Source organism: Mustelus asterias, chromosome 12 (assembly GCF_964213995.1).
Source record: "Mustelus asterias chromosome 12, sMusAst1.hap1.1, whole genome shotgun sequence".
In the NCBI taxonomy this organism is placed as follows: domain Eukaryota; kingdom Metazoa; phylum Chordata; class Chondrichthyes; order Carcharhiniformes; family Triakidae; genus Mustelus; species Mustelus asterias.
Window position 1 is genome coordinate 4,540,432 of NC_135812.1, and position 20,049 is coordinate 4,560,480.

Sequence of the window (20,049 nt, forward strand, 5' to 3'; positions counted from 1 at the left end):
TTTACGAAACAAGTAATTTCTGCACACCTGTTAATACTTTAGGACTTGTGTTTTTATAACCCTCCACTCATAGCTGCGCCATTTGGAGATTTGCTTTCACTGCCCTCGTTTACAAGAAAAGCTATCAAGCAATTGTACCATCTGCTGCGGGGTGGCCTGCAAACAATATCTTAAAGAGGGGTAGCTCTTTCTATAACAGCAAGACTACCACAACATTACTTCCTTGCTATCAGACCCTTCCAAGGCACTATAAAAGTGATCCTATACATCTGCCAACCTGGAGTGCTTATATGTATGAAGCAATTGACAACTGCTGTGTTTGCAAGGAGCAACACTTTAAAAGTTTTTTAAATCCAATTCAATCAAATCAAGTCCAATTCAGAGTCTCAACAAGTTGAGACATTCCCGATCCAAGCTGACAAGACAGGGTTCTCACCTCCTGTCTTGGGCTTGACCTACATGATCCAAGCTGATTGGAGTAGGCATTGCACCTCCTCCAAGGCTTGATCTCATTTGCGTCTCAGCCCAAAGGCTGAGATGCCGCAAGGAGCAACACTTGGTCATTTTTCCTGTGGAAGTGAGGCATCAGATGAATAAAGAACGGACCTTACCCTGGTGGGAGAGTGGTACATAACACTCAAGTGAGAATTAGAGCTCCTTGCATTCAACCCATAGCTTAGAGGAAGATAAAGGGCTTGCACGCAGTAATATGCAGGTGGTATCTGTAACATTGCTACGCTGTTAACATGTTAATACAGCATTCCATTGTGTCTGCATTATTTAAGATGACAGTAAGAGTTTTAACAACACCAGGTTAAAGTCCAACAGGTTTATTTGGTAGCAAATGCCATTAGCTTTCGGAGCGCTGCTCCTTCGTCAGATGGAGTGGATATCTGCTCACAAACAGGGCACAGAGACACAAACTCAAGTTACAGAATACTGATTAGAATGCGAATCTTTACAGCTAATCAAGTCTTAAAGATACAGACAATGTGAGTGGAGAGAGCATTGGGCACAGGATAAAGAAATGTGTATTGTCTCCAGACAGGACAGCCAGTGAGATTCTGCAAGTCCAGACAAGCTGTGTGACATGAACCCAAGATCCTGGTTTAGGCCGTCCTCATGTGTGTGGAACTTGGCTATCAGCCAAGTTCCACACGCATGCGTTGGCTGATAGCCAAGTACTCTTGGCTATGGAGTATGCCTAAGTTAATGTACCTTAAATTAATTAGCAGGCCCAGGACTGGAATCTCCAGGCCCACGAGCATCTCTCCCCTCCAACCAGGAGTATTTCACTCCAGCGGGGTTTATAGTAGCTCCCCACTTTCGGGGAGCTGGCAGCCCGACCCCGCTAGGGAGAAGGGGGGGCAACTGAGGCCCACCCCAGAGGGTTGGGCAGTGAGGGTGGGGGGGTGTGGTGGTGCCCCCTGCGCATTGGCACCTTGGCAGTGCCAGCCTGGGTCCCCGGCACTGCCCACCCAGGCAAAGAGCCAATGCCCAGGGGGCATCTTGACACTGCCCATTGGGCATGGGGCAGTTCCAGGGGAGCGGGGCCTAATGGGGGCATAGCCTCTGGAGGAACATCGGTGGGAGTGGGGGGGGTCTCGCTATCACTCTGCAATTGGGCTGAGTGACAGAGGGAGGGAGGCCAGCAATTGGGGCTGGCCATCGGGGTGGGGCGGGGGAATTCGGGGGGGTGGGTCCGGATTGCTGGAGGGTCGGGACTGCCGGTGGAGGGTGGTGGGGAGTGATCGAGGCGGGATGGGGGGTGGGCAGTGAGGTTAGGCCAGGGCATGATTGAGCGGCCAGCGATCGTGCCGTGGGGGAGGGGGACGGAGGGCCAGCGATCATGGGGCTGGCCAATGATCGAGCTGGCCAGCAATCGGGAGGCCGGCAGACAGGGGCCACTGTGCATGCGCCAATTCCGGCACTGACAAATCAGCGCATGCGCTGTGGCCCGCTCAGTGCGTTGCTGCCGGCCTCTCCAGCGGGAATAGGCTCTGCTCATTACTTTTCAACGGGATTCATGCTCATGCACTCTGTCGTGCACAGAGTGTGGGAGATTCATTTTTAAACTCTCACTGAAAAAAGAACACCGTGATTTACTCCAGTTTTTATGCGAATTCCACACTTAAAATTGTTTTGGAGAATTGCCCCCCTGGGTGTTTGGCTCTTAGCCAGGAATGTAATTAGTGAAAATTTGACAATGGGCTGCGTGAGGGGATGTTAGGGTCAAAGCTTGGTTAAAGAGGAAGGTTTCAAGGAGTCTCGGAAAAGAGGTGAAAGAATTGGGGAGATCGAGCAAGGGGATTCCAGAGCTTAGGCCCAGGCAGCCAAAAGGGAATGAAGATTTCAATGGTTGAGAAAACATGAGGAATGCATAAGAGGCCAGAACTGGAGATCTTAAAGGTTTGTAGGGCTGGAGACATTACAGAGATAGGGACGATGAAGCCATGGGGGATTTTGAAAATGAATGAAAATTTTAAAATCGAGGCACGCTGGACTAGGAACCACGCATGTTGTTGGATCTGTTGCTGAGCTGGAATTCAATCACTTACAACCGTCAGATTTTAAACTGGAATAGTTTTAATTCCTGAATTAGAATTCAAGTTGTTGCTATTTAAATTGAGAGTACTCAGGATTTCAGTTTAAAGTTTATTTATTAGTGTCAGAAGTAGGCTTACATTAACACTGTAATGAAGTTACTGTGAAAATCCCCTAGTCGCCACACTCCGACGCCTGTTTGGGTTACACTGAGGGAGAAATTAGCATGGCCAATGCACTTAACCAGCACGTCTTTTGCACTATGGGAGGAAATCGGAGCACCTGGAGGAAACCCACACAGACATGGGGAGAACGTGCAGACTCCACACAGACAGTGACCCAAGCTGGGAATCGAACCTGGGTCCCTGATGTTGTGAGGCAGCAGTGCTAACCACTGCGCAACCGTGCCGCCCACAAAGTCCAATTAGTAATGTAATCAATAGAGGCTTAAACAACACACTTGAATCCTATTTCTGAAATGGGCGTACTGTTGAATTCCATTCTTTGAGAAAGATGCCATAAGTTGGTAGTTCTGGCTGAATGGTCTTCATTAGGATTTGCCTTGTGATCTATATACATATTCCGTTCTAAAATGAGATGCCTAATACAGAATGTAAGTCTCAATGTTTTACAATGCTTTTCTATTTGTTTGGTATTTAATTGCCTATCTTTTCACTCATTGTTTGTTTTAAATCGTAATACCAAACAGGCTAATTGATCTTTGTGTATGAACCCAATGAACATTCACCCAGTTTTTGGTTGTGTTATCTTACTTATGAACTTCAGAAGCTGTACTGTGTCTCACGGCCCCTCTTGAAAAACATTTAAATTCCTGCTTGTTTGTCCCTTTTTCCTGTGCAAGGCACAGTCTTGTTTAAATATCTGACGTTGAAATCTTTATCAGGGCGTGTTTCGGATCTTACAGTGGACGTTCAGTCTGGATTTGCAGTTGCCTACTCCCCCGGCCGCGTGTGGCCCCTTATAGAAACACGAACTAAGGAAAACTCTTAATTCACAGCTGATAAGGAGATACTTCCTGCATAGTCTAACAAGCCAACACAAACTTTGTTTGGGTTCCTTTGTATTTTATCTGTTAACACACCCCGTTGTATTTTTGTAAGTCAATAGGCGGGTGACGAAGTGCACTAATTATGATATCGGCACACAATTGCTGACCCCTGGCTTAGATCCTGCTCGTACTGTGAGCACAAGCACAATGCACTGAAACGACATCTACTTCCTGTAGGGTTAGCGAATACATGCTAATGTTATCACACTGAAAATATAATTGACCTCATAGTGTCAAGTAAGGAGATGCAGTGTCTGAAGTTGGCACTTGCTACTGTGTGTGTGGGCTCCTGGGATTAGATACAAAAGCAAATTTACAGTGGAACAAGGCGGGTGCTGAAAAAAATGCCACTGTTTGTTGCTTTGATGGATATGTAAGGAGGGAGTTGCAAGGTCAGACATTGTAATATTCGAGCTGTGCTTTATTCTCAGTTGTGCAATCTTCCTCATGCCACTTCAAAAAGGGCCAGCCTGACTCTCCAGACTGTAACGAGGCCTTCTCCAAAAGCCGTCTTGTTTTTCCTTTGAAGGATTATTGCGGTTTCAGCTTAGCTCGGTGGGTAGCTCTCTCACCTCTGTCAGAAGCTGAGAGTGTGAACCACAATCCAAGATTTGAGGGCATCATTAAAGCTCATGCTCCAATGCCGTACTGAGGGAGTGCTGTATTGCCAGAGGTGCTGTCCTTAAGCTAAAATGTTAAACTGAGCTTCTGGATCCATGTTCAGGTGGACATTGAGAATCTCAGAACATTACTTGGCCACCCCATAAAGAAGTTAAGTACTCAGTCACTCCATTGCTGTTTGTGGGATTGTGCTTTGTGTAGAATGTTTGCCTATATAACAATGTTCATTATGTTTCAAAGTGATGAAATGTTTTGAGATAACCTTTGTTAATCAAGAATCTAGCTACCTCTGCCTTAAAAAGATACAAAGACTGTGTTTCCACTGCCTTTTGAGGAAGAGAGTTCCAAAGACTTATGGCACTGACAGGAAAGAATTCTTCTCATCCCTGCACCTTCTCCTTTCCTTCTCCCCTATGTACTCTATGAATGGCATGTTTTGCCTATATGGCACGCAAGAAACAATACTTTTCACTATCCCAACACATGTGACAATAATAAATCAAATCAAAATCTTAAATAAATGACCCCCTGGGGGCGATCTTACCAAATAAATTCTAAGTCCCGAACGAGCGTGAAAATGGGAAAAATCTGCACCTTTATTTGGGCGACTTAATAATCCAACCGAACCTGATTTAGTCAAAAGAATTTTGCCAAACTTGGAATCTGCCAGCAGGGGGAGTGGGCAGGGCCTAAATCACCCAAAAGTCGGCTGATAGCAGCAGAGGGCACAATTGTGCTTGTGCAGATTGCAGTGCTCTGAGAGCTCAGAAACGTGTCACTGCCTCTCCTAGCTATAGCTGGCTTCCACAGCCGATTGCCACCTACCCCCCCAAATGGAACGATTTCCAACCCCCCCCCCCCCCCCCCCCCGCGCAATCGCTGTTGCAAAGCAGCAGCAGTTCCCCATCGATCGCTGTTGCAGAGTGCGCGGCGGTCACCCGCCCCAGTCTGGTCCTGTCCTCTCAGGCCCCACTCCCTCAGACCCTGTACTATTGGCAGTGTCCAGTGGACAGTGCCAGGGTGCCAGGCTGGCACTGCCCAAGGGGCAACCCCCGCCCCAGACCTCCCGGGGGAGGGGGTGGGCTCAATGACCTTTGGTTCTACTGGCGAGCCATCACGCCTGGTCTCTGTTCATGGGGACCGTACGTGATCTTCACCGGAGAGAACCTCCACCGGCGAGGCTACAGAGGCAAGTGAGCCAGGATGATTCCATCCTGGGATCACTTGTAATATTTAAATGCTATTTTAAGTAGTACCAGTAAGATCGCGAGACGCAAGAAATTGGGCAGGAACCCAATTTCTTGGTTCTTTTGCGATCTTACCGGCCCCCCCCCCCTTATTATCCGGAGTTCTAGATTGTCCTACACGAGGAAATGTGCTCTCCACGCTTACCCTGTCAAGAACCTTCAGGATCTTAAAAGTTTCAATCATGTCATCTCTCACTCTTCAAAACTCCAGTGGATATAAGGCTAGCCTGTGCAACTTTTCCTCACAAGACAAACCGTCCATTCTTGCTAATAGTCCAGTAAACTTGTCTAAACTGCTTCCAATGCATTTACATCTTTCCTTAAATAAGGAGACCAATACTTTACACAGTACTCCAGATGTGGTCTGACCAGTGCCTTGTTTAACTGAGGCATAACCGCCCTACTTTTGTAATTAATTTCTCTCAAAATAAATGACAGCATTCTATTAACTTTCCAAATTACTTGCTCTATCTGCATACTAGTCTTTTGTGAGTCATGCTCTACGGCGCCCAGATCCCTCTGAATCTCAGTGCTCTGCAATTATTCACATTTAGATAATATGCTTTTTTTATTTCTTCCTGCCAAAATGAATAATTTTGTTATGCATTATACTCCATTTGCCCACTCACTTTACTTATCGATGCCATTTTGTAGATTCCTTATGAACTCTTCACAATTTACTCTCCGACCTATTTTTGTGCCATTGACAAATTTAGCAACCATACCTTCAGAACCTTCATCCAAGTTATTTATATAAATTGTAAAAAGTTGATGCCTCAGCACTGATTCATAGAGTCATGGAGGTTTACAGCATGGAAACAGGCCCTTCGGTCCAACTTGTCCATGCTGTCTTTTTTTAAACCCCTAAGCTAATTTCAATTGCCCACATTTGGGCCATATCCCTCTATACCCATCTTACCCATGTAACTGAGTAAACGCTTTCTAAAAGACAAAATTGTACCCGCTCCTACTACTACCTCTAGCAGTTTGTTCCAGACACTAACCACTCTCTGTGTGAGAAAATTGCCCCTCCGGACCCTTTTGTATCTCTCCCTGTTCACCTTAAACCTATGCGCTCTAGTTTTAGACTCCCCTATCTTTGGGAAAAGATACTGACGATCTCGCTGATCTATGCCCCTCATTATTTTATAGACCTCTATAAGATCACCCCTCAACCTTCTTTGCTCCAGAGAAAAATGTCCCAGTCTATTCAGCCTCTCCTTATAACTCAAACCATCAAGTCCCAGTAGCATCCTAGTAAATCTTTTTTGCACTCTTTCTAGTTCAATAATATCCTTTCTATAATAGGGTGGCCAGAACTGCACACAGTATTCCAAGTTTGGCCTTACCAATGTCTTGTACAACTTCAACAAGACGTCCCAACTTCTGTGTTCAGTGTTCTGACCAATGAAACCAAGCATGCTGAATACCTTCTTACCACTCTGTCCACCTGTGACTCCACTTTCAAGGAGCTATAAACCTGTACCCTAGATCTCTTTGTTCTGTAACTCTCCCCAATGCCCTACCATTAACTGAGTAAATCCTGCCCTGTTTCAATCTACCAAAGTGCATCACCTCGCATTTATCTAAATTAAACTCCATCTGCCATTCATCAGCCCACTGGCCCAATTGATCAAGATCCCATTGCAATCTGCGATAACCTTCTTCACTGTCCGCTATGCCACCAATCTTGGTGTCATCTGCAAACTTGCTAATCATGCCTCCTATATTCTCATCCAAATAATTAATATAAGTGACAAATAACAGTGGACCCAACACCAATCCCTGAGGCACACTGCTGGTTACAGGCCTCCAGTTTGAAAAACAACCCTCTACAACCACCCTCTGGCTGCTGTCATCAAGCCAATTTTGTATCCAATTTTCGATTCCATTGGCACACCACTTTTTACATCCTGCCAATCAGAAAAAGATTCCATTCAATGGCTCTCTTCTGTTTCCTGTCAGCTAGTTAATCTTCCATCCATGTCAATATGTTACCCTCTACACCATGAGCTTTTATTTTCTGCAATAATCTTTGCTGTGGCACTTTATCAAATGCCTCCTGGAAATCTTAAGTACAGAACATCCACCGCTTCCCCTTTGTCCACATCACATGTGATTTCTGCCTTTCTGCCAAGAACTCCAATAATTTGGTTTAACATGATTTCCCTTTTACAAAACCCATTTAACTCTGCTTGATTACCTTGAATTTTTTTCAAGTGTCCTGCTTTAACATCTTTAACAATAGCTTCTAACATTTTCCCAATGACAAATGTGAGGCTAACTGGCCTGCAGTTTCCTGATTTCTGTCCCTCTTTTCGAATAGAGCAAATTAAAACCAACTCATCAGACATCTCACTGGCCACTTCTTTCAAGATCCGAGGACGAAGTCCATCACACTCCAGGGATTTGTCAGGCCAGCGATTTGCTCAAAACCACTTACTTCCGCGGTAATTGGAATTTTCCTGAGTCCTTTCCACCTTTCAACTTCCTGATTTATAGCTATTTCAATTCAACAGAAATATAGTGATGGAGGATCACTTGTATCCTATACAGTGAAGACTGATACAAAATACCCATTAAATTCATTTGCCATCTCCTTACTTCCCATTATTCATTCCCAGACTCACTTTCCATAGGACCAAAACCTACATGTTTAACTATTCTTATTTAAATATCTTTGGAACTCTTTCTATCTGTCTTTCTATTTCTAGCCATCCTTCTCTTGTACTCCAATTTTTTCTTCCTCCTTGTTAATATTTTTGTTGCTTATTGCTGTTCTTTATATTCTGTCCAATTTTCTGACCTGCCGCCTTTGTACAATTATATGCCTTTTCTTTAAGTTTGATACCGTCTTTAACATTTTTAGTTAACCACATTTGATGAGTCCTCACCTTGGAAGCTTTCTTACTCTTGGAATGTATCTGCTTTGTGTATCCTGAAATATCCCTTTAAAAGTCTGCAATTGCATTTCTATTGACCTATCCCTTAACCACATTTGCCAGTTCACATTAGCTCGCTCTACTTCCATGCCATCATGATTACCTTTATATAAGTCTTGGACCCACTCTTCTCTCCCTCAAACTCAATGTAAAATTCAATCATATTATGATCTCTGCTACCTATGTGGCAGATGTGGCTCACCAAAGCCCTCGACATGCAGAGCCGTTAACAACACTCTCTCTCGCTCATCTGCAGAACAAACATGCATCTTCTGTATGCCCTGGGTCTTCAGAGGAGCCGACGTGCAATGTTTCTGTGAGCCTCATTCTCTGGGACTGGAGGGGTCCCTGCTGCTCCTTGCTCATCAGAGTAAAGCTCCTCACTTTGACAAGCCTGGCACCGCTATAGCACCCTTTTCAGCCTTTCCTCCTGTCTGCAGGTGACGATGCATTAAATACACCCTCCATCTTCCTGAAAGTTTCCTCCCTGCAGAAACATTGAAAGAAAGACATGACTGAGCATCAGTCTCCAAAGGCTCTCTTGCTGTACCTGACCTGTGAAGGGACTAAGACGTCACGCTGTATATTAATAAAATTGATATCGTTATCCTCATGGCTGTTTCTAAAATTTTAAAAACTGGACAGATATCCTTTAAAATGGCTGAAGCTATGTTGGTCTGTGACTGTAATAACTCCATGGAGACAAAACTCCCATCACCAAGTTACTTTATTTACACCATACATCTGTACACAGCCAGCTCTCCAGTTGCTCCCTGCTGAAATGCAGGCTGGGAGTCTGACACACCTGCTTTAAATAGGGAGCATGAGGCTCCCTGATTTAACCATCAATTAGGACTCATCAGGTGGTTCATACTCTAGCAAGCCAACCTCATTAGCCTGGAAGTCATCACAGCGACCCTTGAACTAAAGAAGCAATCTGGTACCTCACAGAAACTGGCAGCTCTTTGTCTCTGAAAAGACACTAACGACCTCCCCCCGTGGGCTGCAGAGACAAAATTCAAAGAAAACTACAAGAAGACCCGCATCATCCCCCCGCCACCTGCAGCTGGCCATCCGCAACAACAAGTTGCTGGGAGGGGTGACCATCGCCAAGGGCAGCATCATGCCCAACATCCAGGCCATGCTGCTGCCCAAGAAAACCGGCCACCCCAGCAAGGTTTATGTCTGAAGGAGGGTGGGAGGAACCAGATGTGAGAAAAATACAGAAAGGCCATCTGAATTTCATAACCAAGTTTGATCAACCAGAATCTATTTGTCTGCTATTTGTCCTGGTGTCCACTTATTTTTGGAATCATTGTGACACTGGGAAATTAGCACCATTGGTGCAATGGTTAATTGCAGGAAGGTCAATGATTGGAATGCATCAGCATCCAGCTCGCATGAATGCGCTATTACACTGAAGATTGCCTCTGTAGTTATCGAGATGCTCCTAACATGTCTCAGCTGTGCATTCCTCCTCACCTTTTAGTAATACTGATTCCAGATGAGTCTTTAATGCCCCTGCCCCCAGTGAGGTGATCCACTCCTCCCAGAGGCCTAACAACTCTTACTTTCACTTTCTGCTTTGCCATTGCTTGAGGTTCCAAGTTGTTGGTCCTCAGGTTTTGTTACCAGACCAGCTGCGACTCCCCACGTGATTGTGGCAATCTCACCCACCATCCTGGAGGAGATAACACCTCCCTCCTGTCATATTTTCCCCTCCTGCTCGCCGTTATACCCGCCACAAGTGGGACAGGAAAATTCCAGCCCAAGTTTCTCTATTCTTTCTTCCTATTCCCAATGTCAGACACTTCTGTGCATTGCCTTCATCCCTTGGACATTGCGCTTGGTTCTTTCCTTCTACCGCTGCAGGTGGAGATCAGCACTGATCTGTGCGCTGCCTTAGCGTCAATTTGGTTTGATTTGATTTATCATTGTCACATTTATTAACATACAGTGAAAAGTATTGTTTCTTGCGCGCTATACAGACAAAGCATACCGTTCATAGAGAAGGAAACGAGAGAGTGCAGAATGTAGTGTTACAGTCATAGCTAGGGTGTAGAGAATGATCAACTTAATGCAAGGTAGGTCCATTCAAAAGTGTGACAGCAGCAGGGGAAGAAGCTGTTCTTGAGTTGGTTGGTACATGACCTCAGACTTTTGTATCTTTTTCCCGAAGGAAGTCCGGGTTGCGTGGGATCCTTATTTATGCTGGCTGCTTTTCCAAGGCAGTGGGAAGTGTAGACAGAGTCAATGGATGGGAGGCTGGTTTAGATGTATGCACATAAAACAAGAGCCATAGAAACTAGCAGTGTTTCCTAAAAGCACTGCCAAGGAAATAACCATTGCCAGAGAGTTTGGGCATGGCCCTTTTTAAAATGCAAATAGTAAATTACCCCATCTTGTTTCTCCTGTTCATGCATTTTTCCCTCCTGCTGCTATTTGTGCACAAGCAAATTATTGCACCTATCAGACACGAGGGTCAGATGAAATGCTCCTCGCAAGTAAACAAGCAATTGTTCAGTCTGATTATGTTGAGCCTGAACATGGTTGCCACAATGCTATCTAAGCACGCATGTATACACCCATATCCCTGTATCAGGTGCTGTTCACACAGGGATTACAGATAAAATGTCATGCCCGTAAATGTAAAGCATTGCACATGGGAAGCAAAGAAGAGCAATGCACGGACCCCACGAATGGTTTCAATTTGCTAAGGATGAAGTTAAAAGAGACCTAGGAGTCTAACTACACTCAACGTCTTCAACCAATGCAGGGCAGCTATTGACAGAGCCAACTGAGAATTGAACTACAAAGCTAAAATAGTTGAATACAGCTTCAGAGGAAGTCATAATCAAACTGCACAAAGCTCACATCTTGCGTGCTGTGTCCAATTCTGGCCACTGGAAAATGCAGCATAGATGAAAAGAGTAAAAATGCTATTTTGAATTGAATAATACAATGTAATATTTCTGATTTGTTAGTCACCAGTAATAATTTGTTTGGAGTGAGTCATGCACAGCAGTCATTTCATTTTATTTGTTTATAAGCTACCCCTGCATATAAGCAGCGACCCAAACAAGCACTTCCCTGGGAAAATATGATTGTAACTTGCATATAGTCCACATGCCTGATTTGAAAAGAGTGTTAAAAAAACACAACCCTGTGTGAGTGTAAATATGGTGCATTGTGTGAATGAGTGAGTTAAGCCTGTCAGTGGGTGGAGTAAGGGGGAGATTTTCATACCAGACCCAATATATACAAATGTAAAGGTGGTGCTTGCACACCTGTGGCAACCACTGAACAACTGCTGTTGGCCAAGAGTTGAATTGAATTTGCTTTTTTAAGCTAACTAATGCCTAAAGTGCACCAGCAAAACAAATCTGAACTTCAGCCAGCCTTCGAAGAGGTTAAACAGTAACCTATTCAGAGACACATTTAAGGGGAAAACTAGATAAACACGTAAACACGCAAGTAAAGGATAGAAGGTTATGCTGATAGGATTAGAGGAGGACTGGGATGAGGCTCATGTAGAGCATAGACATCAGCATTGACAATTGGGCTTAATGGCCTGATTCTCTGCTGTAGATTCCATGTAACTCTAGGTAAATGGATAGTATCTGCTGAGGTCAGAAAATGTTCTGTAAGAACCCGGTTCAAAGATCAACATACAAAAAAAATTTAAATTATATATTTTAACCAATTCAACAAAACATCACCATAATTTATCTTTACTAGGAAGTCATTGAGTTGTACAGTGCAGCAAAAGTCCTTCGGTCTATCGAGTCTACACTGACAATAACGACCACTAAATCCGCGCTAATCCCATTTTCCAGCACTTATCCCATATCTTTGAATGTTATGATGGTTCAAGTGCCCATCCAAATACTTTTTAAAGGTTGTAATATTTCCGGCCTCCACTACCTTCCCTGGCAGCACATTCCAGATTCCCACCACTCTCTGAGTTAAAAAATGTTTTTTCAAATCCCTTCTGAATCTCCTGTCCCTTACCCTAAAACTATGTCCTCTCATAATTGACCCCTCAACCAAGGGGAACAGCTGCTTCGTATTTGCCCTGTCCATACCCCTCATAATCTTATACACCTTAATCATGTCTTCCCTCAGCCTTCTCTGTTCTAGAGAAAACAATCCAAGCCTACCCAGTCTCTTCTTTTAGCTCAAATGTTCCATCCCAGGGAACATCCTGGTGAATCTCCTCTGTACCCCCTCTCGTACAATCACATCCTTCCTATAGTGAGCTGACCAGAACTGCACACAGTACTCTAGTTGTGGCCTAATCAACACTGTGTACAGCTCTAACATTATCTCCTCTTATACTCTATGCGACGACTTTTAAAAGCAGTGTCCCATATGCTTTCTTAACTACCCTATCCACCTGCTCTGCTGCTTTCAGGGATCTGTGAATAAGCACCCCACGATCCATCTGCCCCTCTGAGCTTCCTGGTGTCCTGCCATTCATTAAATACTCCCTTGTCTTGTTACTTCTTCCAAAGTGCATCACCTCACACTTATCAGGGTTAAATGCCAGCTGCCACTGCTCTGCCCATCTGACTAACCCATCTATATCTTCCTGTAACCTACGACTTTCTTCTTCACTATCAACCACCCTACAATCTTGGGGAATGATCAGCAAATCTGCAAATTTGCTTATCATTCCCTCCACATTATCATCTTCAAGACTTCAAAAGAAAGGATCTGCATCTTACATCGAGAAACAACTTTTCATAGTTGCATTACTGCTCACTGCCAGGTTGCCTTCATTTTGCAGAGATTAATGTCAAACTCAACAGTATTTTTGCATGAAGGATCCTGCAGTGGAGACCTTTCCAGAGCCGACTTTAAGCCAACTGATCTACTGCATTGTTATATGTGGTAATACATATATGTGTACAGATGAAATTGCCATGACACACTGCCTGGGTGCACATGTTGTAGAAATTTGCTCAGACATGACAAGGTATCTGCTGCACCTTAAGCAGGAGAAGTTCCTGCAGAAATCAAAACAGAAAGTGCTGGAAATATTTAATAATGATGTGGAGATGCCGGCGTTGGACTGGGGTAAACACAGTAAGAAGTTTAACAACACCAGGTTAAAGTCCAACAGGTTTATTTGGTAGCAAAAGCCACACAAGCTTTTGGAGCTGCAAGCCCCTTCTTCAGGTGAGTGGCAATCATGTCTGAGCAAATTTCCCACTCACCTGAAGAAGGGGCTTGCAGCTCCGAAAGCTTGTGTGGCTTTTGCTACCAAATAAACCTGTTGGACTTTAACCTGGCGTTGTTAAACTTCTTACAATATTTAATAAGTCGGGGCGGCATGGTGGCGCAGTGGTTAGCACTGCTGCTTCACAGCGCCAGGGACCCGGGTTCGATTCCCAGCTTGGGTCATTGTCTGTGTGCAGTTTGCACATTCTCCCCGTGTCTGCGTGGGTTTCCTCCGGGTGCTCCCGTTTCCTCCCACAGTCTAAAAGACATGCTGGTTAGGTACATTGACCCGAACAAGCGCTGGACTGTGATGACTAGGGGAATTTCACAGTAACCTCAATACAGTGTTAATGTAAGCCTACTTGTGACACTAATAAATAAACTTTTTTAAAAAAGTCAACCTGAAATTTTATTTCTGTTTCCACAGATGCTATCTAATCTGCTGGGTATTTCTAGCAGTTTTTAGTTTTATTGTACACTTCCAACATCTGCATTATTTTGGTTAAGTTTTAAGGTTCCTTCAGGTTTGTCTTTCTAAAATACTGTAGGCATTTCATTGTCCTTTGGTTCCTTTTGTCTTGTCCATGTTCTTCTGATGCTCTTACTGGTAACCCTTTTCTTCAACCCTTTAAAGATAGTTGCAGTGTCTCGCATTGGTTACGTTTGTCTCAGAGTCATAGGGCGGGATTTTACTACCTCGCTCGGGCAAGGCTCGTAAAATCCCACCCGAGGCCAATGGAGGATTCTGTTCTGCGAGTACCTTTCTGGGCATAGACTTTTACAGCACAGAAAGAGGCCCTTCGACTCATCATGTCTGTGCTGGCCACCAAACACCTATCTATTCTAATCCCATTTTCCAGCACTTGGTCTGTAGCCTTTAATGCTATGGAATTTTAAGTGCTCACCTAAATGCTTCTTAAAGGTTGCGAGGTTCCCACTTCTCCCACCCTTTCAGGCAATGAGTTTCAGATTCCCACCACCCTCCGGATGAAAAAGTTTTTTCCTCAAATCCCCTCTCAGTATCCTGTCCCTCACCTTAAATCTATGCCCCCTGGTTACTGACCCAAGGGGAAAAGTTTTTTCCCAGCGCCCTTTCGATATCCCTCATAATATTGTACACCTCGGTGAGGTCCCCCCTCAGCCATCTCTGTGGTAAGGAAAATAACCCCATCCTAAACAGCCTTTATTCATAGCTGAAACATTCCAGCCCAGGCAACATCCTGGTGAATCTCTTTTGCACCCTTTCTAGTGCAGTCACACCCTTTGTTAATTCAGAGGTACCCGATGGGAATGTTAACTCAGTACTCTTTGCAAGCACTTTTAATTGGACTACTGCATTAGCTTTCTGTGTTCTGGAAAAAAAAAATCAAAATTGTTTTTTTAATGATTTGCCACTCAGTAAAAAGCAAGGATATTCAATGCCAGTAGTTGTGGAAGAATACTGGGAAATTTACTGGTAATATCCAGTTTGACTTTTCATGTAAGTCACTATCCATTCTGCCTACCCACTTGGCTTCTCAGTCAGTTTTTTGTGGTTGACCTAAGAAGATGATAATCTCTTTCATGGTTCTATCATTACACACCAATTACATGTCAGGGTCAGACCAGTGGTGTGCTGGGTCAGGTGGGTATCCATAAATGAACAAAGTAGAAAAGAAGACTTGCATTTCTCCAGCATACTTCACGACCTCAGAACACGGTGGCACAGTGGTTAGCACTGCTACCTCACAGTGCCATGGTCACTGTCTGTGTGGAGTTTGTATGTTCTCCCCGTGTCTGCGTGGGTTTTCTCTGGGTGCTCTGGTTTCATCTCACAGTCCAAAGATGATGTGCGGGTTAGATTGATTGGCCATGCTAAATTGACCCTTAGTGTCAGGGGGATTAGCAATGCATGGGGTTACGGGAGTAGGGCCTGGTTGGGATGGTGGTTGGTGCAGATTTGATGGGCCGAATGGCCTCCTTCTGAGCTGTAGGGATTCTATGATCTATGATCCAAAGCACTTTACAGCCTGGAGTGTAGTCACTGTTACATGCTGGAACCTCAGCAGCCTCCTACAGACAGCAATGTGATAAGAACTGGAAAATCTGTTTTAATGATGTTGGTTGAGGAATAAAGATTGGCCAGGACTCTGGGGAGAACTCTTTTCCTTTTCAAAATAGTGCCTTTTCTACCCATCTGTAAGGGCAAACTGAGCAGAAGGGGAAAAGCTAAAGAGTGTGATTTGTGTGGATTTGTACATGAGGGGGTGACGTATTTGGAGTCCATCTAAATATCATGGTTTGTCTTTATAGAGTCATAGAGTCACAGAGGTTTACAGCATGGAAACAGGCCCTTCGGCCCAACTTGTCCATGCCGCCCTTTTTTTAAAAACCCCTAAGCTAATCCCAATTGCCTGCATTTGGCCCATATCCCTCTATACCCATCTTAACCATGTCACTATCTAAATGCTTTTTAACAGACAAAATTGTACCCGCCTCTACTACTACATCTGGCAGCTTGTTCCAGACACTCACCACCCTCTGTGTGAAAGAATTGTCCCTCTGGACACTTTTGTATTTCTCCCCTCTCACCTTAAACCTATGTCCTCTAGTTTTAGACTCCCCTACCTTTGGGAAAAGATATTGACTATCTGGCTGATCTGTGCCCCTCATTATTTTATAGACCTCTATAAGATCACCCCTCAGCCTCCTACACTCCAGAGGAAAAAGTCCCAGTCTATCCAGCCTCTCCTTATAACTCAATCCATCAAGTCCCGGTAGCATCCCAGTAAATCTTTTCTGCACTCTTTCTCGTTGAATAATATCCTTTCTATAATAGGGTGACCAGAATTGCACGCAGTATTCCAAGTGTGGCCTTACCAATGTCTTGTACAACTTCAACAAGACATTCCAACTCCTGTATTCAATGTTCTGACCGATGAAACCAAGCATGCCGAGTGCCTTCTTCACCACTCTGTCCACCTGTGACTCCACTTTCAAGGAGTTATGAACATGTAGCCCGAGATCTCCTTGTTCTGTAACTCTCCCCAACGCCCTACCATTAACTGAGTAAGTCCTGCCCTGGTTCAATCTACCAAAATGCATTACCTCGCATTTGTCTAAATTAAACTCCATCTGCCATTCGTCAGCCCACTGGCCCAATTGATCAAGATCCCGTTGCAATTGGAGATAACTTTCTTCACTGTCCACTATGCCACCAATCTTGGTGTCATCTGCAAACTTACTAACCATGCCTCCTATATTCTCATCCAAATCCTTAATTGTAACAGTTTGTATGAATTTCCCCTATCTTAATATATATGCCCTCATTTGATGATTTATTTCTCCAATAAAAGGTATTTAAGCAGGTACAGTGGTGTTGTGGGTCATTGTGGGTCAAATTGGCCATTCGCTCCTGAGACCTAGGTTCCTGTCCAATGGGATGCTGGCCTTTTTGAAGCCTCAGTCCAATTTATATTGGACACAGGCACGGAGCATAAAACCTCTCCGAACTTGGCATGGAATGGCAATCTCATTCAGAGAGTGGAGTGCAGAATGGCTGGTCTGGGAATTGGCACAGTAAGGTGATTTACTGAAATTCAGACAGAGCAGAGGAACTTTTATCTTGCATCGTAGCCTTGCCTTAACGGACCTGGGTGTCCTTGACACTAATGCTGAAAAAGGAATTTTAACCTACCCTGCCTAGCAAAAAGTGGACAGGCATGCATTTAAAATAGTTATGCAAAAATTACTACTCTCTTGCACTTGATCTCCACATATCTCTTATCTCCACCTGACTCTAACACGAGACTTGTCCATAGGAGCAGCACGGTGGCACAGTGGTTAGCACTGCTGTCTCACAACGCCAGGGACCCGGGTTCAATTCTGGCCTCGGGTGACTCTCTGTGTGGAGTTTTCACATTCTCCCCGTGTCTGCGTGAGTTTCCTCTGGGTGCTTCAGTTTCCCCCCACAGTCCAAAGATGTGCAGGTTTGGTGGATTGGCCATGCTAAATTGCCCCTTAGTGTCCAAAGATGTTTAGGTTTGGTGGATTCGCCATGGTAGATGTGCAGAGTTATGGGGAAAGGGCACGGGGGTGGGCCTGGGTAAGATGCTCTTTCGGAGAGTTTAAGAACTAAGAGCAGGAGTAGGCCATCTGGCCCCTCGAACCTGCCCCCCATTCAATAAGATCATGGCTGATCTTTTTGTGGACTCAGCTCCACTTACCCGCCCATTCACCATAACCCTTAATTCCTTTACTGTTCAAAAATCTATCTATCCTTGCCTTAAAAACATTCAACGAGGTAGCCTCAACTGCTTCACTGGTTGGGGCAGATGCGATAGGCTGAATGGTCTCCTCCTGTACTGTAGGGATTCTATATGTTCATTGGAGTCCTGTGACATCCTTTGGGCTCCTGTGGCATGTTAATGGCCTGCTGAATCCACCACGTCACTCTGCCCAGTAAAGCATGGTAGGGAAGAGGAGGCCACCTTCAGGTAGGCCCAAAGCTTTCTTCACTGGAGCCAGGAGGAATAGAAATTACCAGCTGGGGAGGGGATGGTATGGGGAGAATTAAAATCAACTCTATAATCTTGTCACAAGGTATATGCAGATGAGGAAAGCCATTTGGCCCATCTTAGGAAGGACAGTCAAGTAGCACTGAAGTGAAATGCCTCCTTGACAACATTGTGTCACAGTTGAATCTGGTCAGTATTGGCTACTAAACTTACTCACATCATAACTTAAATCCTGTCACTATAGTTGCATCCAGCTTTTTGAACATGTTTTTAAAACAGAATGAGTGTGTAGCTGTATGATCAGGTTGGGACACTTCAGTATCAGTGCTAGATGTTTGTAATTTTACAGCTTCTCAGTGATACACACATGCTGTTTGAAAGCTGGCCTGCTGGGGGCGATGTGTTTTCAGTTTTACACTGCTCTACATTGTTTACCTTAAGTTCCTACTTGTTCTCTCAGCTTTGTTTCGACACGAGGATCATGTTTGACTCTGATGTGTCCCTGATTGTACAACTGCTGTAATGTTGCTGCAGTAAAATCTTTGTTATCTGGCATGGGTGGGCAATGGCTGGTGCTGGTAAACCAAAACTACCGGCTAACGGATCCATTGACCGATGGGACATAGCGCATACTTGTAGCAGCGACCTATGGGCAAGTACTCGGGGTGTAAAGAACAGCAACTTTTACTTCTAATCTTCAACTGTACATTAAAACATAAATTAAAGTATAAAATAATGCAGTATACTGGTGGATATATTTGTACATGCTTCTGGTTGGTAAAATGACAATTTGTGTTAGGGGAACATCAGAAAGTCCAGTTGGTAAAGAATTCCCGTTGGTAGAGTGAGGGATAATGTACAGTTTACTGAATTTTTTCCTTTATTGTTCTAAAGGGTGGCATGGTGGCACAGTGGTTAGCACTGCTGCCTCACAGCGCCAGGGACCCGGGTTCAATTCCAGCCTTGGGTCACTGTCTGTGCGGAATTTGCACATTCTCCCCGTGTCTGCGTGTGTTTCCTCCCACAGTCCAAAGATGTGCGGGTTAGGTGGATTGGCCATGCTAAATTGATCCTAGTATCAGGGGGATTAGCAGGAGTATGGGAATAGGGCCTGGTTGGGATTGTGGCCAGTACAGACTCGATGGGCCGAATAGCCTCCTTCTGTACTGTAGGGATTCTATGATTCTATGAAAAGCCTATCTTAAGTTAAAGAATAGAATTTGAAAAGTATGACTTGAAAAATGTTTAAATCATTGTATCTGTTGTCGTCAACACAGATAATGCCACCCAGTTTATCTATTTATTTCAAACATTTGTGCCTTAAAACAAAACATCCACTGTCTACATATGTGTGAGATGACATGTCCACATGATTAATTGAAGTAGAAACATGCCTGTCTATCACTACCCTGGAGATAGAACCATGTGCTTTTTCCTTCAGAGGTGTATTTCTGAGTAGGATGTGACTGCAAATTATGTAAAAAGATAATAAAAGAACCAGGGAGTAGAACTGGCAGGAAGGTACTCTGTCTGAGAGGGAGGAAATAAAACCTGAACTTGTGTCTCGAGTTTCTAAATTAGGAACAATTTGTTTCTTTGCCAAAACATGCTCTGTGATGTTTAATCTCAGGTCTGTATCCCCCTCATCCCCAAAAATTGTCACATCTAAAATGTATCCATTTTGAGCCCATTTCTGCAATAAGAACACAAGAACTAGGAGCAAGAGTAGATCATCCCTCGAGCCTGCTCCGCCATTCAATAAGATCATGGCCGATCTTTTCGTGGACTCAGCTCCACTTACCCACCCACTCACCATAACCCTTAATTCCTTTACTGTTCAAAAATTTATCTATCCTTGCCTTAAAAACATTCAATGAGGTAGCCTCAACTGCTTCGCTGGGCAGGGA

The 20,049-nt window shown here is 44.3% G+C and overlaps 2 protein-coding genes across 6 annotated transcripts in view; both read left to right on the forward strand.

Moving 5' to 3' along the window:
* Positions 1–20,049, forward strand: part of eral1 (Era-like 12S mitochondrial rRNA chaperone 1) — a 682,619-nt gene that overhangs the window by 630,318 nt on the left and 32,252 nt on the right. The gene's annotated exons all lie outside the window — the stretch shown is intronic.
* The window catches only part of bcas3 (BCAS3 microtubule associated cell migration factor), a 915,564-nt gene that overhangs the window by 333,884 nt on the left and 561,631 nt on the right, over positions 1–20,049 (forward strand). The window lies entirely within an intron of this gene.